Genomic DNA, 18,521 nt, shown 5'->3' with positions numbered 1-18,521 from the left:
AATCGTTCAGTCCTACGACGACAGCCGAACGAAGATAAACAAAAACAGTCCGCACAGGCGAAAAGTCAAACGAACTTGAAACGAAATTGAAATAAATACGTTCTTTTTTTTTTTTGTTTTTATTTGGAATCGGAAACGAAGATTATTTTTATTGATACTTGTTGTTGTTGCTTTTGTTGTTATTGAATTTGTAATTCTTTTAAAAAACCCAAAATTAGCGCAAAATAAAGAAGAAATTTTGTGAAGAAATATCAGAACGCGGCGGATGCGCAAGCGTATAAGACGAAAGTGCGCAAGTAACGAAACGGTTATAAAAACCCTTTGTTCTTTAAATAAAATTTTATTAAGATATTTTAAAGAAAGTGTTGTGTATATAAAATATATATAAAAGGTATAAATAATAACAATAACAATAACAAAAATATGTGATTGCTTATTGAATTTATAATAAATTTTAAATTTAATAATAATTTTTTTAAATTAATTAAAAACAATAAATAAATATTTTTTTTATATTAAATAAATTTAATAAAAATAAAATTGAATCTATTTAAACATAATATAAAATTTTTCATTAACATTATCTTGTGCTAAATCTGAAAATGTTTAAAATTTTAAAGCCTAAAAATAATAAAATTGTATTAATTCGCACAAAAAATATATTTAACAAATGTGCAAAAAAGAAACACGAAAATTATTTCGACACCACTTTTCAAAGTCAAATTTGTACTGCAACGCGTCCTGCCAAGAATATTAAGAAGTTTTTGACTCAACTTTGCCGCTTCATTTAACCGAATTCGTAGTCGTTCCGTTCCGTTTCGTTCCAATCGGTGCGCTTTATGGCTTTTTCATATATTTTTTGATTCTCAATAAAGCTCAAGACATTTTTGTTTTAATTTTTTTTAAATGTTAAATGTTTTACAACTCGAATTTTATTAATTTTATTTGTAATTTTTTATTTTTAAAAAATTTTTATTAATTTTAAATTTTTTCTTATTAAAGTATAATAACCTTAAGCTGCAGTTCATTCAAAACGTACGTCAGCTAAAAATATTAAATATACTTTTTAAGGTAAGTTTAAAATTATTATAAATTAAAATGTATTTATATATTGTATTTTTATTCGTATATAATATTAAGAAGTAGAATTTATTAAAACAAGTATGATTAAATAGTATAAATAATAATATAATCATTTAAATAATAAAATAAATACAAACTAAAATTATTATAAATTAAAATGCTTATATGTTAAATGCTTATTTGTATATAATAATAAAAAGTAGAATTTATAAAAAAAATAATACATATTATAAAATACATAAAATACATATTCAATGAAATTATATTTCGTCTGCTTCCTTGTCCATTAAAAGTCACATCCAATCAACATTGTCAATACACTCAGATTATGTATAAGCTTTTTGCTCTTGAAAATAGTTTTTTTAAATCTTTGATATTATTACCTCAAACTTTTACAAAATTAAGAATGCTTTTGTAAAAGTTTTGCTCTATTAAATTCAATTTATATCTGTTACAAAATAAATCTCTTCAGTCCAATCATTGAACACATGAACAATGCCCTATCTAGATATAATATTAAAATAAACAAATTAAAAAACAAACAAAAAATTAAATGTGTCAGGTAAAAGCACCAAAATAGCAAAATAATAAACGAAGAGTAATTTCTTAAAAAATTGCTAGGAAACACTTGTAGAAATCTTTTTAATATTAATATTAACTTTGAGTAATTGAGAAATCTTTGTTTAAGATATTTTCATAGTATAATATACAAAATTTAATCTAAATACTTCAACATTATTATAAGCTTTAGTAACTAACTCATATCCACTCCACTCACATTTTTAATACACTTTACTAGGAACTATTCTCTATTGAAAGTAAATTAGTATTTCTTATAAGTCCCACCTTCATAAATTTTGATATTTCTTCGCCAGAAATATAAATTTCAAGAATGTAATATATAGTATATATATATATATATAATATCAGTGATGTGTTAAGTATAATTACATTAACCCGGAGCAACATATCTACTCCAAACTGCCGAGAGGAATAGTATATTATTTATACATATACAGAATATATACATCCTATGCATAAATAAATCGACCTTCAAGTACCCTCTTAAGAGTGACGCCTTTCCTTATTATTATTATTTATTATTATTGTTAGGCGATGTGGCACTGCGTCTGTCGGATCTATTGTGCCCCCTTATGGGTTTAAAGTAAGTCTCTAAACCCTGTTGTATCAACAGGGCTTACGTTACTGTGCTTTGTAAAAGTAGGTGTTATAATAATAGTTTATATTTATATTGATGTATGTATGTTCATAATTATTTCATGGAATTATTTCATAAATTTCATTCACATATTTCTCAATATGTTAAGCGAATAAAAAAAAACTCATTTTTATCTTTAATCGAAGTTGTCTTTAGGTTGACTAAACGTTTTCGTAGAAATACATTAAACCCACTTTTAAGGCTTTAGCACGTAATTTAAAGAAAGTTTCTTCAAACCAAATAGAAAATAATTTTATTATTAGTAATATTGAAGTTAATGAAGTAACAAATAAAAAAAATATTGGTGACTTAATATTTTGTGACTGAAATTTTTTTTTTCTTGAATGCACTTTCAAGAAAAAAGTAAAAGTATTTCGTAATGAAATGCCAAAAAATGTTAACGGCGATTGAAAAATAATACAACTTAGGAATTCTTTTATTAGGTTTTATCCACAGTTTAATTATTAAAAATAATAATTAAGAAGTTTCAATTAATAGAATCTTTCGGAAAGATTTCAGCAAGTGGTTTATGAAGTTCAAAGACGTTCACCACCTGCTCAACCTCAAGCTATCACTCTAAAAAATTACAGTTCCATCAATACTCACGTATGATTTTTGGGGTTATCAGCGTAATAAGAGATTTAATAGATTTAAAAACAGTTATATGTGTTTAAATTAAAAGAGCATATGTCCATACAAATATTAACAGTGGTTCCGAGACGTTCTAAGTGTTGTAATACCCTCAAGAAGTGCAAAGAAAAAGAAGTTGTTTCAATTACAACTACATCTTTTATCCTTAGTTAAACCATTTGATCTTTTAAATAAAGTTAAGGATGTAATAAGTCTATCTTCGTTATCTCCGTCAGGCCAGTGAAAAATCTATTGTAACTAAACATTACAGAAGCTGTGGTCCTGAACAAAAACATAAATAGTGATTGGGTGGATTCATATACCTCTTCAGCATGAAAGCTTCTACACATCTATAAGGTAGTATTACTCTCCATCCATTATCCTAAAAGCACTTTGCTGATTCCTTAAATGTCTCCCGTTCTTTCCTACCTAATTAAGGCGATCCCATAGTCTTCTTGAAGCAATTCATGTTCATAATAACTCAGTATTTCTAGCCAATGTGTTAGTACAAATAATAAATTGGCGATTACGATTTACATAGGGAATGATGATTAGGATTAAATAAACTTTAGTGTTTTGTCTCTGAAATGCTCATGTAATCATCTTCAATTAGTACCTACTCTTCTAACTAAAATAAAATTTAAATGATTTTAATAAATAATAATAATAGCTACAATCTTCCAATAAGCCCCTTTGTATCCATTAATAGTGCTTATGGATTTATCTAAATTAACCTATCTGTCAGGAGAAAAAAAATGTTCATATTTTTATATGAATAGTTCTCGCTCTTTAAATAATCCTTTTATCAAAGTTAAACCTTATCTCAGGCAACCTCAGAAAATGTACCTTCAAGTTTTTGTTTCCTCCAATGGCACAGATAAGTAACTTGTTTAAAAAAAAGTATCTTGCATATTAAATTGTTTTTTAATGGAGTTGAAGTTTTATTAATTTACATAACACCAACATTTTTTCGTTGGTTAACAATTTTTAAAACAGGTTGAAGGAAACTGTAGTACGAGATTCTTTATTGGTTGCAGATACTTGGAATAAATAACCATTAAATTGTTATTAATATTCGTTTTGAAAAGGTACTTACTGTGTATCTTTGAAGTAGAAAAAGGAAAACCTTTAAGACCACCCAAATTGAGTTATTTTAAATGCGTAGATATTAATAAATTTAAGAATTCATTATGGAAGATGAAAAACAGTAGCGGTTGACAGCCTGTATTAATTTCTGTAGAATAAAGTTTTTAATAAAAAAATATATAAATAACAAATATATTGTTTAAGATTATTATATCATAATCTCTGTACAACAGGTTTTTGACATAAAATACATAAATAATTAAAATTGAGCATGTCAAAATAACTTAGTCAATTCAATGAAAAGTATGTATTTAGTGCTTTTTACTTTATCACAAATAATTTATTGTTTATAGCGTGAATACCCAGTCTTAGTATCTTATGGAAAATACGTTTTCAGAGACTCCAAATAACTTACATAAATTGATTTGAAGAGCCTTAAAATATTCTCAAGGCATATCTATTGATTAAGGTGATAAAGGCAACCAATAACTAGCTTCTCATATATAGTGTAGTTGTAGGAGAGAGACATCGAAGCAGCATTTGTCAAAGACACGCACGATACGCCTTCGGTACATCTGAAGAAATCAACATTAATATTATTATTAAACAATAAAAGCTGAAATATATTTTTAATTTTCGCTACTGTAAATTCTGCGTCTTCTTGTGTCTGCAAGTAAGTTCTAAAACTATATAGTAGCTTCAGGTTCGTGTTATGTTCAAAACAGAAGCATATAACATACATAATTTCATATGCAAGTATTATATCCTTATATAAGTTCCCTGTCATATGGTATTCTGAAAGACTTTAATAGATATCCATACATATGCTTGCTGCTTAATCACAATTAACTGTGAACTCACTTTAATTTGTTTGAATTTTAATTTTGTGACGTTCAATCTAACTGATACCTTCGCTTTCTCAACACTTGGCTACTAGTGGCTACTTAGCACTTGCAGTCTAACAAATCATATACGGACTATAAACTAATTTAAAAAAAATATTAGAATATTTGCTAAGATTACTGATCATAAGTACTTGGCAATACTCGAAACAGCCTTATATGGTCAGGTAAATTACAATAAATTAATCAAATTTTTGTTGTTGTTTCTTCATTACTGTTAGAACCCTTCTATTAATATTCTTATTTTGTGTACCATTTTTATATATTTAGTTTGAAATTAAAAATTTACTGCAGATATTTTATATAAAACTTTATTAGTATCTAGAAAACAGAGAGTTTTAGTTTGTCTAATCTATCTTCTTAGCAATCGTTAACTTATTTGACAGTGCAAAATGTTTGTGATGGATTGTTATATGTATTTCATTGGATTATCCAAATCATTATTTTTTAAATGTTATAAAATTATATTATCACAAATTCTGTATATTAAAAAATCTAACTTTAGCACTTAAAGTTAAAATGCACAAAGTTGCTCCTGTCCTCAAATCTTCTCTAGACATTTAAGGAACCATACTTGTATCTACAAATGAAATTAGTGTTTTTTAAATATAAAAAGAGATTCACATTAAAAATGTATTCATAAAAGATATCTTTCAACGCTTTAAAGCAGCAGAGGGGAAGTATCTTGATGCTTTTAATTGATGTTTTTGGTAATTCATAAAATGTTCATTAACTTTCTGATGCTTGACGGTTGAATCAAGATGCACGAATGTGAGATGGATCGGAACCAGTTTAGGTTGCGGCCTGACATGTTGACAGGTGAACTCAGTGGCAACAAGACAACACGTAAACGAAGTTAAGAGGGATAATAAACGAATTCCTTTAAACAAGATAATAATAATAATTCAGCCGTTAATGAATGTGTAATGGTTTACGGTTACACCGGGAACGTCGCTTCAAGACGCTCCAACTATAAAATTTACATGTGGATAATTGCTGATTTTAGCGACGACAACGTGGCAACTCAGTGCCATAAAGCGACCCACCAGCGTTTAAATTTCATTTTAATTAGTCGAAATGCAGTAACTACGGCGAGAGAAAATGATTTTAAAATTCAGATCACACTCGTATCGCAATTAAACAATAAAAAATACAAAAGTATTAATTGCACAGATAACACTTAATTTAATTCGTTCTAATCAGCTTAAAATCGTCAAAGTGTCAGGAGGTTTTTTTCGTTTCATGTTCAAATTATTATATAATTAAATAAAACAACAAAATTAAAGGCTATCACAATCGTCCAACCGCATTTTAATTCCCACCGAATTATTTTAATTTATGAGCGAACAAAACGAAATCAAAGGAAATTTATACGCCGAACTGCAGATACTCGTACTTTCGCAAATTAATGCATTTCAGCCAAAATCAATAAATTAATGCGTCGGATTTGTGTTAAAGTAAACAAATATTTCCACATAAATATTTCACTGTTTATGGTCGGGCGAGGTGACACCGAGATACATCTGCATAAATGCGGTGGAAGTGTCTGTTTAGCTATTATTCTCTCGGCCGCATTGAATTAATTAATTAAACGAAATGTGCACAGATTTTTGCTTTAAAATCAAGGTTGAACTTTAGTTAATAGATTCCAACTTAAATTTCAAAGATGCAAGTTCTACTAAAGACAGACAGAGTGATTAATAGTTTCAGTCATACAGAACCGCAATGAGATCATCTTATTTATTCTTATTAGTATATGCAGAGCTGAAGCTGCAGAAAGGTGATCTAATGAATCACTACCATCCTACCAAGATTGGTCTGTATAAAGAGAAAGAATGTCACTTCGACTTTGAGAAAGTTAAAGCTCAAGCCACACTCCTTTTGACTGTTTGACTTTAAACTGGACGTGAAGAAAAATACTATAGTGAGTAATGAATCACTACCATCCTACCAAGATTGGTCTGTATAAAGAGAAAGAATGTCACTTCGACTTTGAGAAAGTTAAAGCTCAAGCCACACTCCTTTTGACTGTTTGACCGAAAGTTACCTACAGTATCTAAAATTAGAAAATCCTCAACGGGTAACATTCCAACCATCATTCAAGGAACTGAATATCTTCGATTTGTTTAGAGTCGATTGCTAGTTTAAAAAGTCTTGCAGTAGTTGAAAAGTATGGAAAACTACAGGAATTAAGCAACATCTCTCCAAATGACATAATGGCGTTCTTAACTGATACTCGTCTATGGAACGTGGTGACAAGTTCCCAACCCGTTTATTATCTAACTATCTGTCTATCGAAACCCACAGTGTGAGACTTGAACACAATGAAACAAACCCTTAGGAATGAATGGGGAAGATTTCCACTGCAATGTATAAACTCTATTCCAGAATCAGGAGAGAGAAATGAGCAAGAGACTTAATATCTAGTGGACTACGTACATCTTAGCCCGCAAAAATGAGCTAGCACAGTTAGAAATTTAAAAGGTCTTTATTTATTATTCAAAATGTATCTACTTTGGTTTAAAATCAACTTCAGTTTATACTGATGTATATTGATACTCTATTGATGCTCTATACCTTAAACTGATATATGTCCACATATGTAGACTTGCTAGCTTAGTGTTAATGCATCGCTCATGATGGTCAACGTTGAGTCGTTATCAATAGAGTCTTTTAGCTTTGGAATAGAATAATTCCACTAATAAATATAGTGCGATCAGCTAAATAAACCCAATATTATACACACTACACTAACTCAATTGTTGTATTATGATCACAGTAGTTTATTTAAATGAATGATTCACTCAAACCCGTATTGGTTTTTATTTCTATAACTCCTCGCATATTTCCCTTTAATACATTACCATATTAAAAACGAGAACATTTCATCTCAATTGTAATCCCTAACACAATAAGGTTATATCAATTTGAGTACAAAGAATATAGCATTGTAAAATCACGAATAAAGACGTTACTTATGTGTCAGACAAATAATATCAAGATCATCAAATAAATGTTTATTTGTAAATATTTATTAATTTATAAATATTCTATAAATTAGATACTGTTATTTTTTCATTAAAAATACCTAAATTCACGTCTTCACTGTTGTCTTCCGATATTTACTCATAGTTTCCATTTGATTAGCTTTACATTTTTAAAAGTGATATGACGCCTAATTCTGTTGATTCCACAAATTCTCATCCTATCTGTAGAGCTCGCTTTTTATTCGGTTGCTGGATTCGCAATAAAGTTTTATTAAAGTAAATATATATAGTTTATATAATAAAAATATAATATACTTTTTATAAATTTTATATTTTTTATATATGAAAGTATAAATATTTATAAAAAATGCATCAAGACAAACAAATAACAAAACCTTAACCTTCTAGTAAATCGTAGTAATGGAATCTTGTATGTAATCGATACTAACTGAAGAGAAATAAGAGAGAATGAAAATCAGAATCATTCTCATTGAAATGTATAAAAATTATCATATTAATTAATTTCATTAAAATTAATATTTCATATTTCATATACAGATATTAAGTTGATGTTGTAGCTCTTAACACGCATGCCACATACAATTTGCTAACTGATCTACAATGAATCAAAACTTAACATGCTCGTATTACATGATCGAAAATATAGATCAAGGTTGCTGGTAGGCAATTTATGTTTATTTCGGATGATTTTAGATATCTTGTTACAAGTACACACCCCTACGTGCTGCACTGTTTTCATCGAGCGAACATAATTTTCGTGTAAACTCAGCACCTTGAACGAAAGTTGATTCATCCAATTTTATTGACAACCAATAGCATTTTTAGCTTGTCAATCGATTTGCCATAACACAAAACCGAATTTTATTGACTTTTCACAAAAAAAAAAACCTAATATCTGTTTCTTGATGCATGTTTCGAATTTTGATCAACTCGAGTCAATATTTTAACTTCAGTGACTTTGGTTAGAGAATTCGCACATCGTTCGGTTTGCTCTAATCCGTTACTTTTTATGTTGACATGGCCTTCATTGCCCATGCCCACATATATCGCTCTAATGCTGATGGATTGATTGGCCGAGTGGCCAGCATAGCAATCGATGGCCATTACTACTGTTCCAGACGACGTGCCCGAACTTCTGATTATCTCGAATATTTTAAACACTTGAAATGTGTGCTTTGTAACAGCATTTTATGTGCGTAATTAGGAAAATTATTTGCACAATAAATTATTTATTACCAGCTCATCAGTAGCAACACCAACAACAATAATAACAAAGCAATTTTATTGAAGTTTTGGCCGTTTAGCATTTGGCCGAAACGAAATCAGTTGAGTTGACATGCATAAATTTTAAATATTTTCGTTAATTGATGGCGAACACACAAATCGATAAGCTAATAATCGGCTTTGCATTATCAATGGCAGTGACAGTGCAAATGGCAGTGGCAGGGGTGTGAGTCCCTAATTAAAATCAAAAACATTCATCAATTTCTAATGTAAACATCGGTTAAAATATTCGACACTTTTATGGTTTCTGATTAAAGCCATGTTAATGAACCTTTGCCGTTTCGAAAATGCCATTTATTTTGTTTTCATTATTCATTGATTTCAATATTCCGAATAATAATATTGAGTGTGGAATATCGGGCCATAATGTGATTTAATTTAAGTTCAATTTATTTATAAAATCAGTCGACTACCGTACGAAACGGATAATGCAGTACGAAAATAAAATTCACTGTTTGCCTTTTTAAGTTAATTTTAACTTCCTTTTATATTTATACTTACATGTGACCCCATCATCTTACTTCTTTCGTGCAGCCTCAATCCAGATTTTCACATACTCCGTTCTAAACAAAACCATTCTCTGAACATTTTTAGCATGTATGTTGGTATATAGTTACATATTAGCATTGATGCTAATATTCCTCTACTTATTTACCCCACTGTACCCAGAAAATTTAACTAATAAATTTCATAATTTATTAGGGTCACTCAATTTCAAAATTCTAAAACCTTATACAGTATTTAAATAAAATATCATTTCACAAAACTCTAAAATCTATACAGCATCCAAGTATAGTAATATTTCATACTTTAGCATTTTCTTGCTACACTTAACATTCCAATGAAACATAAACAAAACCCTAATAAACGCACTTGGGACAGTAAGTAGCCACAGCAGGAAACGCTACTATAAACATTTAAGAAGATACACGCATTTTTCTATCGCGTGATCATCTTCTTAAGAATTCATGACACACATACAGTCAAAAGATGAACTGTACTATTTCTGCTGATTATAGCATAATTTCAAGCAGAGAGCTTGAGAGATGACGCTATGTAAATAGCATTACATTTTTTCGTTGTCATGACAATAACAGAGGACGCTTCTGTTACAATTTTAAGTAACATTAAAACTTTATGCTAAAGTTCTGTTAGAACAAAACTTTAAGCTCTCGTCCATACAAAATCAAAAGCTTCAACTTAACAGAGTTGAGAGCTTGATTTTTGACACTGTTATTAGGGGTATAAAACCCAGGATCACTTATGTTAAATCCAGTTTTTGTTAAAGAGTACAATTATCTCCTTCGGTTCCGTATTATTGAAAAAGATTTCAATCGGGTTATTAAAAAATTATTAAAGTTATAAAAACTGAAAATATCAAAGTTATTAAAAAATATAAAAATTGAAATATCAAGGTTATTAAAATTAAAATATATTAAAGTTATTAATATTTAAAAATATTTAAAGTTATTAAAATTTTAAAACGTTAAAAGTTATTAAATTCAAATATATTAAAAGTTATTAAAATTTAAATATATTAAAAGTTATTAAAATTTAAATATATTAAAAGTTATTAAAATTTAAAAACATTAAAAGTTATTAAAATTCAAATATATTAAAAGTTATTAAAAATTAAAAGTATTAAAAGTTATTAAAATTTAAAAACATTAAAAGTTATTAAAATTCAAATATATTAAAAGTTATTAAAATTCAAATATGTTAAAAGTTATTAAAATCTAAAATATTCAAAGTTATTAAAATTGAAAAATATCAAAAATTATCAAAATTGAAAACAATATTAAAGTTATTAAAACTTATGAAAATTTATGTAAACTACTATTAAAATTATCAATAAAAATTAATTATTTTAAAAATTAAAATTCTGTGTCAATTTAACGTTTTACTTCACTATTCGCGTGCAACAACTAAAACTGGCGACGAGGATGAACGCAAAAAATTAAGAAAATTTTTTGCAATAAATAAACAGAAAATTAAAGATAATTTTTAGAGAAAAAACATAAAAGTTAATAAAGTAAAATAGTGAATAAAACAACTAAAACTAAGTAAAAGTGAAATGCAGAATTTTGTTAAGCCTTTTCCTTGCGGGTTTTGCGATTTAGATTTTAATACAAGTGAAGAACGCGAACTTCACATAAAATTACATAACGTGTGTGCTTTTTGCGGTAAAGATTTCGAAACCAAACGAAATCTAGACGATCACTTGAATTTCCACGAGGAAATATTCGGGAAAGCGGAACAAGAAGTGAACGAATTCCTTAGTGACGAAGCACTAGAGGAATTTAGCTATCAATTACGCGACGAACACCGCGAATTTTGTAAACAATACGATAAATCAGAAGAAGGGAAAAGAGCTAATGAATATTTAAAAAAGCATAGAGCTTATTTAAATATCGATTACGATAAATTCGATAAATATAAAAAACCAAAAAAGTGAAATAAAAAGTGAAAAACAATAAAAACAATAATAATAATAAAAATAATTAAACAACGAACAAAAACACTAATAAAATAAAACAAAAAAAAAAAAAAAAAAAAAAAAAAAAAAAAAATTTCGTGTATCCAAATGAACAATATAAAAGACGTAATAAATAAATCGAAAGGATACACAAAGTTAAAACATTGCGAAAACTGCGGAAGCAGTACACACAACACCAAACAGTGCCATAATAAAAAATAAAAAAAAAAAAAAAAAAAAAAAAAAAAAAAAAAAAAACAAACAAAAAAAAATAATAAAAAACATACAAAAGAACCAGCCATCAAGCAAGGACAGACAGCACAGATCGTATAGCGATCACACCAGCAGCTTCCAGAAAACAAACAGCAAACCTGCCATCTGTAATATTTCAGCAAAACAATAAAGCAGAGACAACAACCCAACAGAGAACCAGCCAACTAAAAGAAAGACAGACGGACCAAATAAGGAAAGTACAATCCATTCTACAACAAATTTTTAAAATAAATTTTATATATATTAAATTAAATTAAATATTCTTTTATATGTATTACAATAAATTGTAATTAATATATTAATTAAAAATAAACAAACTTAATTATAAATAGAATGTGCAAATTAAATTAAAATACAAGTATAATTACATATATTATTAAATTATAATTAAAAATAAAATATTCCTGTTCTACATATTAAAATAAAAATTATTCCTTCTCTATATATTAAAATTAATTAAAAAATAAAATATTCATTTTCTAATAAAATTGTATTTCTGTCATATATATATATTATTCTTTTCTACACGTTTGAACACAATCATAATTCCATATGTTATCCGAATATAATCAAATTTAAAAAATTCTAAATAAAAGAGTATAATTCAAAACAAAATAAATATTCTTTTTCTATATTAAAATAAAAAATTTTTCCGAGTCCCATATATTACAATAAATAAATAAAAAACTAAAAATGGAAGACACAGCTACCCTAAATCTCTTACTACAACTCATTAAAAACGTGAACGAATTTGACGGAACTGACAAAGCTCAACTACCAGACTTCTTAAGACAAGTAGAATCATTCAATCCAATTTTAAATAAATTAAATGAAGAAAACACGAGAATAGCCTTCTCATTCCTTAGGAATAAATGTACAGGACAAACAAGACACACATTAAACAAGGAAAACACAGCAACATGGCCAGAATTGGTTACAGCTTTAAAAAAATATTATGGAGAAAAAGAAACTAGCACCGAACTAATGGATAAATTAAAAACTCTAAATCTTTTTGGAACTATTGAAAATTATTATTTTCAAATAAATAAAATAGTAAGCAGATTAAATACCAGGAATCTAACACACGAAGACGGGACCTACACAACTGAAGACATAAACAGAATAGCATTCAACACATTCAAGAACCACTTACCTGAACCAACCAAAACACTAATTCTTGCTAGGAACCCAACAGATTTAGAAGCAGCATACCAAATTATAATAGAAGCCAGGCATCAAAACTTCACACAATATGGACCTCCAAACAGAAACAATAACAATAGGATAAACACCAATTTTAGTAACAACTATACAAGAAATAACAATAATAGAAATGATAATTTCAATAATAATACAAATAACAATAGAATCAATAATAATAGATATAACAATGGACAAAATAATAATAATAATAGATATAATAATAACAACTATAAATTTAATACAAATAACAGTACGAATTACAGACCAAATAACACATCATTCCCCAATAATAATAATAACTCATTTATGTATAGAAACAATAGAAATAATGGAAATAATACAAATATTAACAACTCTAATAATAATAATAATAGAACATTACCGAATACACCTGCAAGACAGAGACCAATAATTAATAATAACCTAAACAATACAAATGCCCACAATAGAAGCTTTTTTGTACCACAAAGCAATCAAACCAGACGCTCAAATGGACCACAACCAATGGACATAGGAACAATTGTAAACACGCCCGTACACATTGAACATACCGAGAAGGATTTTCACGAAAATGCCTCAAACAACTTCCCTATATAAGAATAGAAAACCCAATAAAAACCTTATACTTTATAATAGACACAGGCGCCGAACACAGTATAATAAACCCTAATCTATGCAACCCTAAATGGAAATACAACATAAACCTAAATATATCTGCTCTAAATAACATAATAAATGTAAAGACATTATGTAAATTCCCACTATTTAAAGAATTTAACTTACCAGATTACAAATGCGAATTTTTAGAATGCTATTTTAACAATAATTTTGACGGATTAATAGGTATAAATATTCTGAAAGACATTAATGCTACAATAGATTTACCCAATAGACAACTAATTACAGATAATGCAGTAATAACACTATACCTGTCAAAAGATGAGGAATACTACAATGATATTACATTTAAACAAGACCCAATAAAAATAAATACCACTGAAATAAATAGACACAATTGTATGACATTTATAAAAACAGACCAACTACAACAATTTGAAATAGAAAAAGTTAACAAAATATTAAATAGGCATAAAAACATTTTTTATAATGAAAATGATAATCTAACTTTCTCGAACGACATTAAACACAAAATAAACACACAAAATGACATCCCAATCTACTCAAGACTATACAGATATCCAGAAATACACAATGACGAAGTCAACAAACAAATAGATGAAATGCTACAACAAGGAATAATCAGACAATCCAATAGCCCATACAATAGTCCAATATGGGTGGTCGCGAAAAAACTAGATAATTCCAACACGCAAAAATGGCGGATAGTGATTGACTACAGGAAATTAAATACAGTAACTGTAGAGGATAGATTCCCCATGCCTTATATGGATGAATTATTGAGTAAGTTAGGTAACTGCCAATATTTCACAACGCTGGACTTAGCCAAGGGATTTCATCAGATTGAAATGCACCCTGACGACGTACAAAAGACAGCATTTTCTACAAAGCATGGTCACTACGAATTTTTACGAATGCCATTCGGATTAAAAAACGCACCAGCAACGTTCCAAAGATTAATGAACGAAGTTCTAAAAGAACATATAAATAAAATCTGTGTAGTTTACCTTGACGACATATTAATATTCTCAACCAGTTTAGAAGAACATTTAGAATCATTAAACAAAATACTAAATTCACTTCACAAAGCAAATCTCAAATTACAAATAGACAAATGCACATTTTGTGCAAGAGAAACAGAATTCTTAGGTCATGTAGTCACAGACAAAGGTATAAAAACAAACCCCAAAAAGGTAGAAGCAATTGATAAGATTCAACTGCCTCGAACGGTCAAACAGATCAAATCCTTTTTAGGAATAACTGGGTACTATAGGAGGTTTATAAAAGATTACTCCAAAATAGCCCATCATATGGTGAAATACCTAAAGAAAAATACAAAAATTAACATAAAAGACCAAGAGTATGTTGACTCATTTAATAAATTAAAAATTTTACTTAAATCAGATCCAATATTAATTAGGCCAAACTTCAATAAACAATTCACACTAACTACTGATGCGAGCAATTATGCTCTAGGTGCAGTACTGATGCAAGACAATAAAGCAATTGCCTATGCAAGTAGAACCCTAAATGATCATGAAAAAAATTATAGCACCATAGAGAAAGAACTCTTAGCTATAGTTTGGGCTACTAAGTACTTTAAAATGTACCTATTTGGTAGAAAATTCTTAATACAAACTGACCATAGACCTTTAATATGGCTAAATAATTTAAAAGAACCAAATTGTAAATTGCAACGTTGGAAAATAAAATTAAATGAATTTGATTTTGACATTGAATATATAAAAGGAAAACAAAATAATGTAGCCGACGGCTTAAGTAGAATAATTATTGAAAACAATGAAATAAAAAATAAAAATAATACAACTACAAATTATGAGGAAAATGATGAAATTGATATTAATGTAAATGAGCTCTTCGATGATAATCAAACTGTACACAGTGCAGAAACTGACAGCATGGATTTCATTCGAATCTCCGAAAAACCAATAAATTTATTCCAGAATCAAATAATAATAAAAGAAGGAAAAATAAATAAAATTAAATCAGAAATAATATTTAAAAACAAATTATGTTGTACAATCACATTAAAAGATAATGATGAAAGTATCTTATTAAATTATATAAGGGATAAACTTCCAAATAAAGGATTAATAGCCATATATTGCAACAATAAAGAAATATTTTTGAAATTCCAAAAATTATATACAACTTTTTTCGCAAGAAATAAAAAACTTAAAGTACTAAAAACCAACACAATTTTAGAAAACATTACAGACAAAGGTAGACTGCTGGATATAATAGACAAGGAACATAAAAACAATAACCATAGAGGGATAAACGAAGTACTATCTGAACTTAAAAAACTATACTATAACCCACAACTACAGAAAGAAATACACAAATACATAAATAATTGCGACATATGCAACAGAGCCAAATTTGACAGAAAACCCATAAAACACAACCTTAATATAACCAAAACACCAACACAACACAATGAAATAATACACATAGATATCTGGTTTCCGCAAAGAAATATAATGTACCTAACTACCATAGATAAACTAACTAAATATGCAACAGCACATCATTTACAAGATAGAACTTGGCCTTCAATAATAAACGCATTAAAAACAAGATTTCAATACTTAGGCAAACCACAAACGATAGTAACCGACAACGAACTAGATACAGTAATGATTAAAGAATTTTTAAAAGATAACAATATAAAATTACATATCACAACACCATACCTAAAGACAGGGAATGCGGATGTAGAAAGACTACATTCAACATTAAACGAACATCTTAGAATACTTAACGCAGATATAAACAATAAAGAAGAACTTTCTGACAAAATATTCAAATCATTAATAGCATACAATAATTCGATACATACAACAACAAAACTTAAACCAATAGACTTTATAAATAATTTATTAAGTAGAGAACAAATTGCAGAGATATCAAAACAAGTACATGACAATAAAATAAAAAGAATTAACAAAACAAACAATGATAAAACAGTAAATTTTGAAAACAATTACGTTAAGAATAATAGAATTAGCAAATCACAACCTAGATACAAAACAATAGAAAATTATAAGGTATCAAACAATCACATAATTTCAAACGATAACAAATTTAAGAAAATACACAAGACACAAGTCAAAAGAAAATATAAATATCAAAATTATAATTACAGGGATCACAACAATAATAACAACAACAACAACAACAACAACCACCAAAATGTTCCACCTAATAATACTCACACTCACAACCATAACACTCGCTACAGGACAAGAAATAGAAATAACACCAGTTAGAGCAGATAATGGCTACACTATCATAAAATTAGAAAATAGACCAGTAATAGATTCATACACTAAAATGTTACACATTGTAAACCTATCAGATTACGAGAATGCAATAAACACAATAGAAAATAATGTAAATTACTTTAAAACAAATACAGAAGAAGAAAATTTAATTAAAAATGAATTACGTACACTAAAAATTAATTTTAATTTGCTCAAACCAAAAATACTAACACAAAGTAGATTCAAAAGAGGATTAATAAATTTCATAGGTAAAGGTATAAAATACTTATTTGGAAACATGGACAGCGACGACGCTGACGAAATTTACGAACATATCAATAATTTAGAAAAGAATAACAAAAACGCAATAGATAACCTAAATGAACAAACAATAATAAATGATAAATTAATAAAAAATATGAACACAATTACAAAACACATTAATGACCAACAACAGACACTAAACAAATATCTAGCAGAAATGCAGAATAAGACTAACGAATTAACATACTTAGAATCAGAATTAGAAAATTTTATGAAAATCTACATAGCTATACAAACATTAAATAAAAATATAGAAAAGTTAACAGATGTAATACTATTAAGCAAACTTGATATTTTAGCACACCATATTTTAACAGAAATAGAAATAGTTAATTATAACATTACAATAGAAACTATGCAATACATTAAAACAGGAGTTTTATATTATAACAACTTAATAATCTTAGCACTAAAAATACCAAAATTCTCTAACGACACTTATCATAACGGACTACTTATACCTTTTCCAAATAAAAATTATGAAGAATTAGATTCAGATATAGTAAAAATAATAATTAAAGACAAAAATAATGTTTACGACAATATCAAAGGAACAGCACACACAAACCAACTTAAAATACATAAAAATAATTGTGACAAAAATATTTTAAAACGAAAAAATACCTGTAAATTCATTTACAACAATAAAACTTCCATTGTTCAATTAGAAAATAAATTAATAATTATTAAAAACATACCAGAGATTAAACTAAAACAGAACTGCGACTATAACGATTTTTACATAAAAGATAATGCTGTAATAAACTTCCATTCATGTCAAATTACAATAGACAATCTAAATTTTGTAAACGAAGAATCTAAAATACTAATAAGCTTAAAAATTCAAATGCCTAGTAATAAAATAATAAAAATTATTAACAATGTCACATTAGAAAATATTAATTTAAATACAATTGTAAATAGAGAAAAAATAGATTATATTTATGACACAAATAAAATTCATAATTATACGTACACAACTATACTCGTAGTAATAATATCAGTAATAATTTATGTAATAGTAAAAAAATTAAAATATATAGTTAAACATAAAAAACCAATAGAAATAAAAATAGAAACTAAAGAGATTTTTCCATTACAAAACAT

At 27.5% G+C, this 18,521-nt stretch overlaps 1 protein-coding gene across 2 annotated transcripts in view; it reads left to right on the top strand.

Annotated features, from left to right (window-relative positions):
* The first annotated feature begins 213 nt into the window (after positions 1-213).
* The window catches only part of LOC119671754, a 42,710-nt gene continuing 24,402 nt past the window's right edge, over positions 214-18,521 (top strand). The window contains exons 1-2 of one of the 2 annotated variants that reach the window (XM_038082518.1): positions 214-391; positions 1,003-1,071. The gene's annotated coding sequence lies outside the window, so the exon portion shown is untranslated. The remainder of the gene's footprint in view (positions 392-1,002; positions 1,072-18,521) is intronic. The other variant, XM_038082517.1, reaches the window with a different exon arrangement.

Source organism: Teleopsis dalmanni, chromosome 1 (assembly GCF_002237135.1).
Source record: "Teleopsis dalmanni isolate 2A chromosome 1, ASM223713v2, whole genome shotgun sequence".
Lineage (NCBI taxonomy): Eukaryota > Metazoa > Arthropoda > Insecta > Diptera > Diopsidae > Teleopsis > Teleopsis dalmanni.
The sequence above is the reverse complement of the archived record's forward strand: the minus strand, read 5'-3'. Positions and strand labels throughout refer to the sequence as shown.